This window comes from Ranitomeya variabilis, chromosome 3, assembly GCF_051348905.1.
Source record: "Ranitomeya variabilis isolate aRanVar5 chromosome 3, aRanVar5.hap1, whole genome shotgun sequence".
Lineage (NCBI taxonomy): Eukaryota > Metazoa > Chordata > Amphibia > Anura > Dendrobatidae > Ranitomeya > Ranitomeya variabilis.
In genome coordinates, this window is record NC_135234.1 from 231,052,051 (window position 1) to 231,069,022 (window position 16,972).

The following is a 16,972-nucleotide window of genomic DNA, read 5'->3' on the forward strand; positions in this document are numbered from 1 at the left end:
TGCTCCTGGCGGCTGCAGTCTGCCCAGGACACTGCAGGTGCGCGATGATATGACGTCATCGCGCACCCGCAGTGTACTGTCAGAGGCAGAGCGGGGAATGATGGGAGAGGAAGCGTCAGGTGACGCTCTCTCCTCCCATCATTGCATTGAACTATACCGGTGTCATAGACGCCGGTATAGTTAAATGCGGCGGCGGCGGCGGCACTGGGGGGGTTCCGGGGGAGGAACAGTGCAGCGGCCCACTACTGGCATCGGCTCTTCTGGCATTTGCCAGAAGTGCCCGATGGCCAGCCTGGCCCTGCTCAGACCTGCCGGCCCGGGGCCCCTGACCTGCGGGGCCCGGTCGCAATGGCGACCGCTGCGACCGCGGTAGTTACGCCCCTGGCCAAAACCTAAGATAAAAACAAAGTGAGCAAATACCCTGCAGTAAATAAATAAATAGCAATAGTGCATGGAAATAATATACGGTGCTTAGCTAACATAATCTTGATATAAAATAAAACATAAAAGCCATCCCACCACATCACGGTGACCCTATTCGGGACTGTACTAACCTCTAGTATTAAAACCTTACCAAGTACCTTACCAAGGATGTAAATGTCCTGGAAGTTTGAAAAGCTCCCCACTGCTGGGTGTACATTAGTCCAGGATTCGGTCCTTCTTGGCCTCTCTTCACATTTACATCATTAGACGCATGGTAACGTTTTAATACTAGAGGGTAGGACCGTCCCGATTAGGGTCACCGTGACACGATGGGATGGCTTTTACGTTTTTTTGATCAAAATTATGTTGACTAAGTACCCTATATTATGTCCATGCACTATTGCTATTTATTTACTGCAGGGTATTTGCTCATTTTGTTTTTATCTTAGGTTTTAGATAATTTGAAGTGTAGATATGGTCAATGTTCAAATCCTATAAGTGATACTATTTATTTTGTATACATAAAGTATTGCAGAAACATAATTTTATCGAATTGGAGATAAAATGGCCAATAATCAATTTCTCGGTTTTATTTGAACAGTACACTAGGGTTTACAATAATAATGAATATGTACTCACTCCAGTGATCCAAACGCAACAGTACAATTGTCTAGAAACATGATCGACCAATCACTGAAAGCTATAAGCTATTTAGGACTTAAAGGGAACCTGTCACCCCCCCCAGCATTTTTAACTAAAAGAGCCACTTGTGCAGCACTAATGTTGCATTCTGTGAAGGTGGCTCTTTTTTTTGGGTCCCTTGCAACGCTGCAATCTTACTTTGTTATTTTTTACTGCAGGGTATTTGCTCCCTTTAACCCCTTCCCGACCTGTGACACAGCGTATGCGTCATTAAAGTCGGTGCCAATCCGACCTGTGACGTGTTATGATCCTTAGTGGTTGAGGATCACAAATTACTCCAGCTAAGTAACAAACGTAGGACAAGCTCTAGGGAGGTGGCAAACTGGACTGACCGCAAATCTGAACCTATCCAAACACACTAGAAGTAGCCGGTGAACGTGCCTAAAAATCCTAGACGTCTCGAGCCAGCCTGAGGAACTATCTACCCCTAGAGAGAAAGAAAGACCTCTCTTGCCTCCAGAGAAATAATCCCCAAAGATATAGAAGCCCCCAACAGATAATAACGGTGAGGTAAGAGGAAGGCACAAACACAGGGGTGAAAGCAGATTCAGCAAATGAGGCCCACTAATACTAGATAGCAGAAAATAGAAAAGGGAATCTATGCGGTCAGTAAAAAACCCTTACAAAATATCCACACTGAGATTTCAAGAACCCCCACACCAACTCACGGTGTGGGGGGAGAAACTCAGTCCCCTAGAGCAACCAGCAAGCGAGGAAATCACATTTTAGCGAGCTGGACTAAAAACATAATGAACACTGATAATCAAAAAATGATCAAACAAAAACTTAGCTTGTCTTGGAGAGACTGGGAGCAAGGTAGACACAAGGAATCTGAAGAGCACTGAATACATTGATAGCAGGCAAGGAACTGAGTATCCAGGTGAGCTAAATAAGAAACCAACCAAGGATAACGAACCAGCTGATGCTGCAACCTGCAGAAAGACAACACTACACAGTACCGCTTGTGACCACTAGAGGGAGCCCAAAAATAGAGTTCACAACAGTACCCCCCCCTTTAGGAGGGGTCACCGAACCCTCATCAAGACACCCAGGGCGGTCAGGATGAGACGAGTGGAAGGCACGAACCAAATCGGCCGAATGAACATCAGAGGCGACAACCCAGGAATTATCCTCCTGACCATAGCCCTTCCACTTAACCAAATACTGAAGCCTCCGTCTAGAGATACGAGAATCCAAAATCTTCTCCACCACGTACTCCAATTCGCCCTCGACCAGCACCGGAGCAGGAGGCTCAACAGAAGGAACCACAGGTACCACATACCTCCGCAACAAAGACCTATGGAACACATTATGAATGGCAAACGATGCTGGGAGATCCAAACGAAAAGACACCGGGTTAAGGATTTCCAAGATCTTATAAGGACCGATGAAGCGAGGCTTGAATTTAGGAGAGGAGACCTTCATAGGAACATACCGAGAAGACAGCCACACCAAATCCCCAACACGAAGTCGGGGACCCACACCGCGGCGGCGGTTGGCAAAGCGCTGAGCCTTCTCCTGTGACAACCTCAAAATGTCCACCACATGGTTCCAAATCTGCTGCAACCTATCCACCACAGAATCCACCCCAGGACAGTCAGAAGACTCAACGTGACCCGAGGAAAAACGAGGATGGAAACCAGAATTGCAGAAAAAAGGTGAAACCAAAGTAGCAGAACTAGCCCGATTATTAAGGGCAAACTCGGCCAAAGGCAAAAAAGTCACCCAATCATCCTGATCAGCAGAAACAAAACATCTCAAATAAGTTTCCAACGTCTGATTAGTTCGCTCGGTTTGGCCATTAGTCTGAGGATGGAAGGCCGACGAAAAAGACAAATCAATGCCCATCTTAGCACAAAAAGTCCGCCAAAACCTGGACACAAACTGGGATCCTCTATCAGACACAATATTTTCAGGAATGCCGTGCAAGCGAACCACATTCTGAAAAAATAGAGGAACCAAATCGGAGGAAGAAGGCAACTTAGGCAAGGGCACCAAATGGACCATCTTGGAAAAACGATCACACACCACCCAGATGACAAACATTTTCTGAGATACTGGAAGATCCGAAATAAAATCCATGGAAATGTGCGTCCAAGGCCTTTTCGGAACAGGCAAAGGCAAAAGCAAACCGCTGGCACGAGAACAGCAAGGCTTAGCCCGAGCACAAATCCCACAAGACTGCACAAAGGAACGCACATCCCGCGACAAGGAAGGCCACCAGAAGGACCTAGCCACCAAATCTCTGGTATCAAAAATCCCAGGATGACCCGCCAACACCGAAGAATGAACCTCGGAAATAACTCTGCTGGTCCATCTATCCGGGACAAACAGTCTCTCTGGTGGACAACGGTCAGGTCTATCCGCCTGAAATTTCTGCAGCACTCGTCGCAAATCTGGGGAAATGGCAGACAAAATCACTCCCTCTCTGAGAATACCAGCCGTCTCAGAAACTCCCGGAGAGTCAGGCACAAAACTCCTAGAAAGTGCATCAGCTTTCACGTTCTTCGGACCAGGCAGGTATGAGACCACGAAGTTGAAACGGGAGAAAAACAACGACCAACGAGCCTGTCTAGGATTCAGGCGCTTGGCAGATTCAAGGTAAATCAGATTTTTGTGATCAGTCAAGACCACCACACGATGTTTAGCTCCTTCAAGCCAATGTCGCCACTCCTCAAATGCCCACTTCATAGCCAACAACTCCCGATTACCAACATCATAATTCTGCTCGGCAGGCGAAAACTTTCTTGAAAAGAAAGCACATGGCTTCATCACAGAGCCATCAGAGCTTCTCTGCGACAAGACAGCCCCTGCTCCAATCTCAGAAGCATCAACCTCGACCTGGAAGGGAAGAGAGACATCTGGCTGACATAAGACTGGAGCTGAAGAAAACCGGTGCTTCAGCTCCCGAAAGGCCTCCACGGCCGCAGGAGACCAATTAGTCACATCAGAACCCTTCTTGGTCAAATCCGTCAAAGGTTTAACCACGCTAGAAAAATTAGCGATGAAACGACGGTAAAAATTAGCAAAACCCAAGAACTTCTGAAGACTCTTAACAGACGTGGGCTGAGTCCAGTCATGAATAGCCTGGACCTTGACTGGGTCCATCTCCACAGTAGAAGGAGAAAAAATAAAACCCAAAAAGGAGACCTTCTGTACTCCGAAGAGGCATTTTGAGCCCTTCACAAATAAAGCATTAGCACGCAGGACCTGAAACACCATCCTGACCTGCTTCACATGGGACTCCCAATCATCAGAAAAGACCAAAATGTCATCCAAATAAACAATCATAAATTTATCCAGATATTCTCGGAAGATGTCATGCATGAAGGACTGAAACACAGAAGGAGCATTAGAGAGTCCAAAAGGCATCACTAAGTACTCAAAATGGCCTTCGGGCGTATTAAATGCTGTTTTCCATTCATCTCCCTGCTTAATGCGCACAAGGTTATACGCACCACGGAGATCTATCTTGGTGAACCAACTGGCACCCTTAATCCGAGCAAACAAATCAGACAATAGTGGCAAAGGATACTGAAATTTGACTGTAATTTTATTCAGAAGACGATAATCTATACAAGGTCTCAAAGAACCGTCCTTCTTGGCCACAAAAAAAAATCCTGCACCAAGAGGGGAAGAGGATGGGCGAATATGTCCCTTCTCCAAAGACTCCTTTATATAACTCCGCATCGCGGCATGCTCTGGTATAGACAAATTAAAAAGTCGTCCCTTAGGGAATTTTCTACCAGGAATTAAATTTATAGCACAGTCACAATCCCTATGAGGGAGCAGGGCACTGGACCTGGGCTCATCAAATACATCCTGGTAGTCAGACAAAAACTCAGGGACCTCAGAAGGAGTGGAAGAAGCAATAGACACCAACGGAGTATCGCCATGAATTCCCTGACAACCCCAACTTGACACAGACATAGCTTTCCAATCTAAAACTGGATTATGAGCTTGCAGCCATGGCAGACCCAAAACAACAACATCATGCAAATTATGCAGAACGAGAAAGCGAATCACCTCCTGATGTACGGGAGTCATGCACATGGTCATTTGCGTCCAATACTGAGGCTTATTCTCAGCCAATGGCGTAGCATCAATTCCCCTCAGAGGAATAGGAAATTCCAAAGGCTCCAGGACAAAACCACAGCGCCTGGCAAACGACAAATCCATCAGATTCAGGGCAGCACCCGAATCCACAAAAGCCATAACCGGGTAGGACGACAAAGAACAAATCAAAGTAACAGACAAAATAAATTTAGGCTGTATAGTACCAATGGTGACAGGTTTAGCGATTTTTTTTAAGCGTTTAGAGCATGCTGAAATAACATGAGTAGAATCACCACAGTAAAAGCACAACCCATTTTGACGGCTATGACTTTGTCGCTCAATTCTGGTCAGAGTTCGGTCACATTGCATAGACTCAGGTCTCTGTCCAGAAAATACCGCCAAAGGATGAGCAGATTTGCGCTCCCGCAAAGGCCGATCAACCTGAATGGCTAAAGCCATAGAATCACTCAGACTTGTAGGGGTGGGAAACCCCACCATAACATTCTTAACGGCCTCAGAAAGACCTTCTCTGAAATTTGCAGCCAGGGCACACTCATTCCATTGAGTAAGCACCGACCATTTCCGAAATTTTTGACAATACACCTCTGCTTCATCCTGACCTTGAGAGATAGCCAGAAACGCTTTTTCTGCCTGATTCTCAAGATTAGGCTCCTCATAAAGCAGTCCAAGAGCCAGAAAAAATGCATCTACATTAAGCAAAGCAGGATCTCCTGGCGCCAGAGAGAAAGCCCAATCTTGAGGGTCGCCACGCAACAAGGAGATAACAATTTTAACTTGCTGAGCGGAATCACCAGAGGAATGAGGTCTCAGAGATAGAAATAACTTACAATTATTCTTAAAATTTTGAAACCTAGATCTATCTCCAGAAAACAACTCAGGAATGGGTATCTTTGGTTCTGACATAGGGCTACGAATAACAAAATCCTGAATACTTTGCACCCGTGCAGTAAGATGATCCACACTAGAAGTCAGAGTCTGAACATTCATGTCTGCAGCTGAGCTCAAAACCACCCAGAGTTCAAGGGGATGAAAGAAGCTAAACAGACTGCTGCAAAGGAAAAGCGGGAGGAAGGGGAAAAAAAAAAATGTACTCAGGTCTTCTTTTTATCCCACTTCTGCGATGCATTAAACACTTTTTGGCCTGCTATACTGTTATGATCCTTAGTGGTTGAGGATCACAAATTACTCCAGCTAAGTAACAAACGTAGGACAAGCTCTAGGGAGGTGGCAAACTGGACTGACCGCAAATCTGAACCTATCCAAACACACTAGAAGTAGCCGGTGAACGTGCCTAAAAATCCTAGACGTCTCGAGCCAGCCTGAGGAACTAACTACCCCTAGAGAGAAAGAAAGACCTCTCTTGCCTCCAGAGAAATAATCCCCAAAGATATAGAAGCCCCCAACAGATAATAATGGTGAGGTAAGAGGAAGGCACAAACACAGGGGTGAAAGCAGATTCAGCAAATGAGGCCCACTAATACTAGATAGCAGAAAATAGAAAAGGGAATCTATGCGGTCAGTAAAAAACCCTTACAAAATATCCACACTGAGATTTCAAGAACCCCCACACCAACTCACGGTGTGGGGGGAGAAACTCAGTCCCCTAGAGCAACCAGCAAGCGAGGAAATCACATTTTAGCGAGCTGGACTAAAAACATAATGAACACTGATAATCAAAAAATGATCAAACAAAAACTTAGCTTGTCTTGGAGAGACTGGGAGCAAGGTACACACAAGGAATCTGAAGAGCACTGAATACATTGATAGCAGGCAAGGAACTGAGTATCCAGGTGAGCTAAATAAGAAACCAACCAAGGATAACGAACCAGCTGATGCTGCAACCTGCAGAAAGACAACACTACACAGTACCGCTTGTGACCACTAGAGGGAGCCCAAAAATAGAGTTCACAACAGTGACGCATATTGTCATGAATCCCAATGGCTAGGGGATAGCACAGGACAAGCAAGGTACAAATAAATAACGGACGAGCTCTAGGGTGATGGAACCTGGGCTGACCGCTGCCCTACGCCTGACAAACGCAACTAGAGATAGCCAGGGAGCGTGTCTACGTTGGTTCTAGACGCCACGCACCAGCCTAAGAGCTAACTAGTACTGCAGAGAAAATAAAGACCTCACTTGCCTCCAGAGGAATGAACCCCAAAAGGTATAGTTGCCCCCCACATGTATTGACGGTGAAATGAGAGGAAGGCACACACATAGAGATGATATATATAGGTTTAGCAAATTGAGGCCCGCTGTAAACTAGAAAGCAGAACGATACAAAAGGGGTCTGAGCGGTCAGCAAAAAACCCTAATCAAAAACCATCCTGAGATTACAAGAACCCATGTGCCAACTCATGGCACATGGGGAGAACCTCAGTCCACTAGAGCTACCAGCTAGCATAGAGACATAATAAGCAAGCTGGACTAAAAAACCAAAAAACTGAAAATCAGCACTTAGCTAATCCTGAAAGATCTGGGAGCAGGTATGCAGGAACTAAACAGAGCACATCTGAATACATTGATAGCCGGCAAGGGAATGACAGAAAGGCCAGGTAAAATAGGAAACACCCAGCCTCTGATGGACAGGTGGAAACCAAAGGCCGCAACCCACCAAAGTCACCCAGTACCAGCAGTAACCACCAGAGGGAGCCCACAAACAGAATCCACAACAGTACCCCCCCCTTGAGGAGGGGTCACCGAACCCTCACGAGAACCCCCAGGGCGATCAGGGTGAGCTCTATGGAAGGCGCGGACCAAATCAGTCGCATGAACATCGGAGGCGACCACCCAAGAATTATCCTCCTGACCATAACCCTTCCACTTAACCAAATACTGGAGTTTGCGTCTGGAAACACGAGAATCCAAGATCTTCTCAACAACATACTCCAATTCTCCCTCCACCAGCACCGGAGCAGGAGGCTCAACCGAAGGAACAACGGGCACCTCATACCTCCGCAACAACGACCGATGGAACACATTATGAATAGCAAACGATGCTGGGAGATCCAAACGAAAAGACACAGGGCCAAGAATCTCCGAGATCCTATAAGGACCGATGAACCGAGGCTTGAACTTAGGAGAAGAGACCTTCATAGGGACAAAACGAGAAGACAACCACACCAAATCCCCAACAAGAAGTCGGGGACCCACGCAGCGACGGCGATTAGCAAACTGCTGAGTCTTCTCCTGAGATAACTTCAAATTGTCCACCACCTGATTCCAAATCTGATGTAGCCTGTCCACCACCACGTCCACTCCAGGACAATCCGAAGGCTCCACCTGACCAGAGGAAAAACGAGGATGAAACCCCGAATTACAAAAAAAAGGAGAGACCAACGTGGCAGAACTAGCCCGATTATTAAGAGCAAATTCGGCCAGTGGCAAAAAAGCAACCCAGTCATCTTGATCAGCAGAAACAAAACACCTCAAATAAGTTTCCAAGGTCTGATTAGTTCGCTCCGTCTGGCCATTCGTCTGAGGATGGAATGCAGACGAGAAAGACAAATCAATGCCCATCTTGGCACAAAACGTCCGCCAAAATCTAGACACAAACTGGGATCCCCTGTCAGAAACGATATTCTCCGGAATCCCATGCAAACGAACTACGTTCTGAAAAAATAAAGGGACCAACTCAGAGGAGGAAGGCAACTTAGGCAAGGGCACCAAATGAACCATCTTAGAAAAGCGGTCACACACAACCCAGATAACGGACATTTTCTGTGAAACCGGGAGATCAGAAATAAAATCCATGGAAATGTGCGTCCAAGGCCTCTTCGGGATGGGCAAGGATAACAACAACCCACTGGCCCGAGAACAGCAAGGCTTAGCTCGAGCACACACTTCACAAGACTGCACAAAGGTACGCACATCCCTAGACAAGGAAGGCCACCAAAAAGACCTGGCCACCAGGTCTCTAGTACCAAATATTACAGGATGACCAGCCAACACAGAAGAATGGACCTCGGAGATGACTCTATTGGTCCAATCATCCGGAACAAACAGTCTTTCTGGTGGACAACGATCCGGTTTATCCACCTGAAACTCCTGCAATGCACGTCGCAAGTCTGGGGATACGGCGGACAATATTACCCCATCCCTAAGGATACCAGTAGGCCCAGAGTCTCCAGGAGAGTCAGGCACAAAACTCCTGGAAAGAGCATCTGCCTTCACATTCTTTGAACCTGGCAGGTATGAAACCACGAAATTGAAACGAGAAAAAAACAACGACCAACGAGCCTGTCTAGGGTTCAAACGCCTGGCAGACTCAAGGTAAATGAGATTCTTGTGATCAGTCAAGACCACCACACGATGTTGAGCACCCTCAAGCCAATGACGCCACTCCTCAAATGCCCACTTCATGGCCAAAAGCTCCCGATTACCCACATCATAATTGCGCTCGGCGGGCGAGAATTTTCTAGAGAAGAATGCACATGGCTTCATCACCGAGCCATTAGAACTTCTCTGTGACAAAACCGCCCCCGCTCCAATCTCGGAAACATCAACCTCAACCTGAAAAGGAAGTGAAACATCTGGTTGACACAACACAGGAGCAGAAGAAAACCGGCACTTAAGTTCCTGAAAGGCCTCCACGGCCGCAGGAGACCAGTTAGCAACATCAGCACCCTTTTTAGTCAAATCAGTCAAAGGTTTAACAATACTGGAAAAATTAGCAATGAACCGACGATAAAAATTAGCAAACCCCAAGAACTTCTGAAGGCTCTTAACAGATGTAGGTTGTGTCCAGTCACAAATCGCCTGAACCTTGACGGGATCCATCTCAATAGTAGAAGGAGAAAAAATGTACCCCAAAAAAGAAATCTTCTGGACTCCGAAGAGACACTTTGAGCCCTTCACAAACAGAGAATTGGCCCGCAGAACCTGAAACACCTTCCTGACCTGTAGAACATGAGACTCCCAGTCATCCGAAAACACCAAAATATCATCCAAATACACAATCATAAACTTATCCAGATATTCACGGAAAATATTGTGCATAAAGGACTGAAAGACTGACGGAGCATTGGAGAGCCCAAAAGGCATTACCAAATACTCAAAATGGCCCTCAGGCGTATTAAATGCGGTTTTCCACTCATCACCCTGTTTTATCCGCACCAGATTATACGCACCGCGAAGATCTATCTTAGTGAACCACCTAGCCCCCTTAATGCGAGCAAACAAATCAGTCAATAATGGCAATGGATACTGATATTTAACTGTAATCTTATTCAGAAGGCGATAATCTATACAAGGCCTCAGGGAACCGTCCTTTTTTGCCACGAAAAAAAAACCTGCTCCCAGAGGGGACGAAGATGGACGAATATGTCCCTTTTCCAAGGACTCCTTAATATAATTCCGCATAGCAGTATGCTCTGGCAGTGACAGATTAAATAAACGACCCTTAGGGAACTTACTGCCAGGAATCAATTCTATAGCACAGTCACACTCTCTATGAGGAGGGAGCGAATTGAGCTTAGGCTCCTCAAAAACATCCCTATAGTCAGACAAAAACGCAGGGATCTCAGAAGGAGTAGATGAAGCGATTGAAATCGGAGGTGCATGATCATGAACCCCCTGACATCCCCAGCTTAACACCGACATTGTTTTCCAGTCCAGGACAGGATTATGAGTTTGTAACCATGGCAGACCAAGCACTACTACATCATGTAAATTATACAGTACAAGGAAGCAAATCACCTCCTGATGAACGGGAGTCATGCGCATGGTCACTTGTGTCCAATACTGCGGTTTATTCATAGCCAATGGTGTAGAGTCAATTCCCTTCAGAGGAATAGGAACTTCCAGAGGCTCCAGACTAAAACCGCAGCGTTTAGCAAATGACCAATCCATAAGACTCAGGGCAGCGCCCGAATCCACATAGGCATCGACGGAAATGGAAGACAGTGAAAAAATCAGAGTCACAGACAAAATGAACTTAGGCTGCAGAGTACCAATGGCAAAAGATTTATCAACCCTTTTTGTGCGTTTAGAGCATGCTGATATAACATGAGCTGAATCACTACAATAAAAACACAATCCATTTTTCCGCCTATAATTTTGCCGTTCACTTCTGGACTGAATTCTATCACATTGCATAGTCTCAGGTGCCTGTTCAGAAGACACCGCCAACTGGTGCACGGGTTTGCGCTCCCGTAAACGCCGATCAATCTGAATGGCCATAGCCATAGACTCATTCAGACCTGTAGGCGTAGGGAACCCCACCATAATATCCTTAATGGCCTCAGAAAGACCATTTCTGAAGTTTGCAGCCAGGGCACACTCATTCCACTGAGTAAGCACCGACCATTTCTGAAATTTTTGACAATATATTTCCGCTTCATCATGCCCCTGAGAGAGGGCTAACAAAGCCTTTTCAGCCTGAATCTCCAGGTTAGGTTCCTCATAGAGCAATCCCAATGCCAGAAAAAACGCATCCACACTGAGCAATGCAGGATCCCCTGGTGCCAATGCAAATGCCCAATTCTGAGGGTCGCCCCGCAGGAAAGATATTACAATCCTGACCTGTTGAGCAGGGTCTCCAGAGGAGCGAGTTTTTAAAGAAAGAAACAATTTACAATTGTTCCTGAAATTCAGGAAGGTAGATCTATCTCCAGAAAAGAACTCTGGAATAGGAATTCTAGGTTCAGACATGGGAGTGTGAACAACAAAATCCTGTATATTTTGAACTTTTGCCGCGAGATTACTCAGGCTGGAAGCCAAACTCTGGACATCCATGTTAAACAGCTAAGATCAGAGCCATTCAAGGGTTAAGAGGAGGTAAGAAGCAGCTAGACAGCAATTAAGGGCTAGGCAGCAAAACTCTGAAGGGGAAAAAAAAAAAAAAAAATTTCCCTTAAACACTTCTTTTTCTCCTGCTTCAGCCCAAACAATTAACACTTTGTGGGCCGGCTATACTATCATGAATCCCAATGGCTAGGGGATAGCACAGGACAAGCAAGGTACAAATAAATAACGGACGAGTTCTAGGGTGATGGAACCTGGGCTGACCGCTGCCCTACGCCTGACAAACGCAACTAGAGATAGCCAGGGAGCGTGCCTACGTTGGTTCTAGACGCCACGCACCAGCCTAAGAGCTAACTAGTACTGCAGAGAAAATAAAGACCTCACTTGCCTCCAGAGGAATGAACCCCAAAAGGTATAGTTGCCCCCCACATGTATTGACGGTGAAATGAGAGGAAGGCACACACATAGAGATGATATATATAGGTTTAGCAAATTGAGGCCCGCTGTAAACTAGAAAGCAGAACGATACAAAAGGGGTCTGAGCGGTCAGCAAAAAACCCTAATCAAAAACCATCCTGAGATTACAAGAACCCATGTGCCAACTCATGGCACATGGGGAGAACCTCAGTCCACTAGAGCTACCAGCTAGCATAGAGACATAATAAGCAAGCTGGACTAAAAAACCAAAAAACTGAAAATCAGCACTTAGCTTATCCTGAAAGATCTGGGAGCAGGTATGCAGGAACTAAACAGAGCACATCTGAATACATTGATAGCCGGCAAGGGAATGACAGAAAGGCCAGGTAAAATAGGAAACACCCAGCCTCTGATGGACAGGTGGAAACCAAAGGCCGCAACCCACCAAAGTCACCCAGTACCAGCAGTAACCACCAGAGGGAGCCCACAAACAGAATCCACAACAGCATATGCTGTGTCACAGAATGATCGCGTCCCTGCAGATCGGGTGAAAGGGTTAACTCCAATTTCACCCAACCTACAGGGACAGGGGGAGTGGTACTTCAGCCCTGGGGGGGTGGCTTCGCCCCCCCCCCCCCCCCCCCCGTGGCTACGATCGCTCTGATTGGCTGTTGAAAGTGAAACAGCCAATCAGAGCAATCTGTAATATTTCACCTATGAAAATTGGTGAAATATTACAATCCAGCCATGGCCGATGCTGCAATAGCATCTGCCACAGCTGGAGACCCCAATCTGCCCCCCCCCCACCGCCACCGATCTCCTCCTCTCCGTCCTGTCATGTCCTATGCTCCCCTCCGTCCTCCTGTCCGCTCCCCCGTCCTCCTGTCTGCTCCCCCCGTGCTCCGATCCTCCCCCCGTGCTCCGATCGCACCCCCCATACTTACCGAGCTCCGATGTCCCTCCCGGTGTCCTCGGTCTTCTCCATGGGCGCCGCCATCTTCCAAAATGCCAGCCGGCAGATTCTTTCCAGGTACATTTTGATCGCTGTGCATGTTCTATCACAGCAATCAAAATAAAAAAAATAGTAAATAACCCCCCCCCTTTATCACCCCCATAGGTAGGGACAATAATAAAATACAGAAATTATATTTATTTTTGTTTTTCCATTAGGGTTAGGGTTAGGGGTAGGGTTAGGGTTAGGGTTAGGGTTGCACTTAGGGTTAGGGTTGCACTTAGGGCTAGGGTTGCACTTAGGGTTAGGGTTGCACTTAGGGATAGGGTTGCACTTAGGGTTGCACTTAGGGATAGGGTTGCACTTAGGGTTAGGGTTGCACTTAGGGTTGCACTTGGGTTAGGGTTGCACTTAGGGTTAGGGTTGCAGTTAGGGTTGCACTTAGGGTTAGGGTTGCACTTAGGGTTAGGGTTGCACTTAGGGCTAGGGTTGCACTTACGGTTGCACTTAGGGTTAGGGTTGCACTTAGGGATAGGGTTGCACTTAGGGTTGCACTTAGGGTTGCACTTAGGGCTAGGGTTGCACTTAGGGCTAGGGTTGCACTTAGGGCTAGGGTTGCACTTAGGGCTATGGTTAGGGTTAGAATTAGGGTTAGAATTAGGGTTAGGGTTGCAATTAGGGTTAGGGTTAGAATTAGGCTATGTGCACACGGTGCGGATTTGGCTGCGGATCCACAGCGAATTGGTCGCTGCGGATTCGTAGCAGTTTTCCATCACGTTTACAGTACCATGTAAACCTATGGAAAACTAAATCCGCTGTGCCCAAGGTGTGGAAAATACAGCGCAGAAACGCTGCGTTGTATTTTCCGCAGCATGTCAATTCTTTGTGCGCATTCCGCAGCGTTTTACACCTGCTCCATAATAGGAATCCGCAGGTGAAATCCACACAAAAAACATTGTAAATCCACGGTAAATCCGCAGGTAAAGCGTAGTGCGTTTTACCTGCAGATTTTTCAAAAACGGTGTGAAAAATCCGCACACAAATTCGCAACGTGGCCACATAGCCTTAGGGTTAGGGTTGGAATTAGGGTTAAGACTAGGGTTAGGGGTGTGTTGGTTTTAGGGTTGTGGTTAGGGTTGGGATTAGGGTTAGGGGTGTGTTGGGGTTAGTGTTGGAGTTAGAATTGAGGGGTTTCCACTGTTTAGGCACATCAGGGGGTCTCCAAACGCGACATGGCGCCACCATTAATTCCAGCCAATCTTGCGTTGAAAAAGTCAAATGGTGCTCTCTCCCTTCCGAGTCCCGACGTGTGCCCAAACAGTGGTTTACCCCCACATATGGGGTATCAGTGTACTCAGGAGAAACTGGACAACAACTTTTGGGGTCAAATCTCTCCTGTAACCCTTGGGAAAATAAAAAATTGCGGGCTAAAAAATTATTTTTGAGGAAAGAAAAATTATTTTTTATTTTGACGGCTCTGCGTTATAAACTTCTGTGAAGCACTTAGGGGTTAAAAGTGCTCACCACACATCTAGATAAGTTCCTTTGGGGGTTTAGTTTCCAAAATGGGGTCACTTGTGGGGGGTTTCTACTGTTTAAGCACATCAGGGGCTCTGCAAACGAAACGTGACACCCGCAGAGCATTCCATCAGTCTGCATTTCAAAACCTCACTACTTCACTTCCGAGCCCCGGCATGTGCCCAAACAGTGGTTTACCCCCACATATTGGGTATCAGCGTACTCAGGAGAAACTGGACAACAACTCTTGGTGTCAAATTTCTCCTATAACCCTTGGGAAAATAAAAAATTGCGGGCTAAAAAATTATTTTTGAGGAAAGAAAAATTATTTATTTTCACGGCTCTGCGTTATAAACTTCTGTGAAGCACTTGGGGGTTCAAAGTGCTCACCACATATCTAGATAAGTTCCTTTGGGGGTCTAGTTTTCAAAATGGGGTCACTTGTGGGGGGTTTCTACTGTTTAGGCACATCAGGGGCTCTGCAAACGCAACATGACACCCGCAGAGCATTCCATCAAAGTCTGCATTTCAAAACATCACTACTTCACTTCCGAGCCCCGGCATGTGCCCAAACAGAGGTTTACCTCCACATATGGGGTTTCAGCATACTCAGGAGAAACTGGACAACAACTTTAGGGGTCAAATTTCTCCTGTTACCCTTGGGAAAATTAAACAATTCTGGGCTAGAAAATTATTTTTAAGGAAAGAAAACTTATTTATTATTTTCACAGCTCTGCGTTATAAACTTCTGTGAAGCACTTGGGGGTTCAAAGTGCTCACCACACATCTAGATAAGTTCCTTTGGGGGTCTAGTTTCCAAAATGGGGTCACATGTAGGGAGTTTCTACTGTTTAGGCACATCAGGGGCTCTGCAAATGCAACGTGATGCCCGCAGAGCATTCCATCAAAGTCTGCATTTCAAAACGTCACTACTTCCCTTCCGAACCCCGACGTGTGCCCAAACAGTAGTTTACCCCCACATATGGGGTATCAGCGTACTCAGGAGAATCTGGACAACTACTTTTGGGGTCAAATTTCTCCTGTTACCCTTGGGAAAATAAAAAATTGCGGGCTAAAAAATCATTTTTGAGAAAATAAAAATTATTTTTTATTTTCATGTCTCTGCGTTATAAACTTCTGTGAAGCACTTGGGGGTTCAAAGTGCTCACCACACATCTAGATTAGTTCCTTGGGAGGTCTAGTTTACAAAATGGGGTCACTTGTGTGGGGAGCTCCAATGTTTAGGCACACACGGGCTCTCCAAAGGCGACATGGTGTCCGCTAATGATTGGAGCTAATTTTCCATGCAAAAAGCCAAATGGCATGCCTTCCCTTCCGAGCCCTGCCATGCGCCCAAACAGTGGTTTACCCCCACATATGGAGTATCAGCGTACTCATGACAAACTGGACAACAACATTTGGGGTCCAATTTCTCCTGTTACCCTTGGGAAAATAAAAAATTCCGGGCTAAAAAATCATTTTTGAGGAAAGAAAAATTATTTTTTATTTTCATGTCTCTGCGTTATAAACTTCTGTGAAGCACCTGGGGGTTTAAAGTGCTCACTATGCATCTAGATAAGTTCCTTGGGGGGTCTCGTTTCCAAATGGGGTCACTTGTGGGGGAGCTCCAATGTTTAGGCACACAGGGGCTCTCCAAACGCGACATGGTGTCCGTTAACGATTGGAGCTAATTTTCCATTCAAAAAGTCAAATGGCGCTCCTTCCCTTCCGAGCCTTACCGTGTGCCCAAACAGTGGTTTACCCCCACATGTGAGGTATCGGTGTTCTCAGGAGAAATTGCCCAACAAATTTTAGGATCCATTTTATCCTGTTGCCCATGAGGAAATGAAAAAATTGAGGCAAAAAATTTTTTTTTGTGAAAAAAAAGTACTTTTTCATTTTTACGGATCAATTTGTGAAGCACCTGGGGGTTTAAAGTGCTCACTATGCATCTAGATAAGTTCCTTTGGACGTCTAGTTTCTAAAATGGGGTCACTTGTGGGGGAGCTCCAATGTTTAGGCACACGGGGGCTCTCCAAACGCAACATGGTGTCCGCTAAAGATTGGAGCCAATTTTTCTTTCAAAAAGTCAAATGGCGCTCCTTCCCTTCCGAGCCCTGCCATGGGCCCAAACAGTG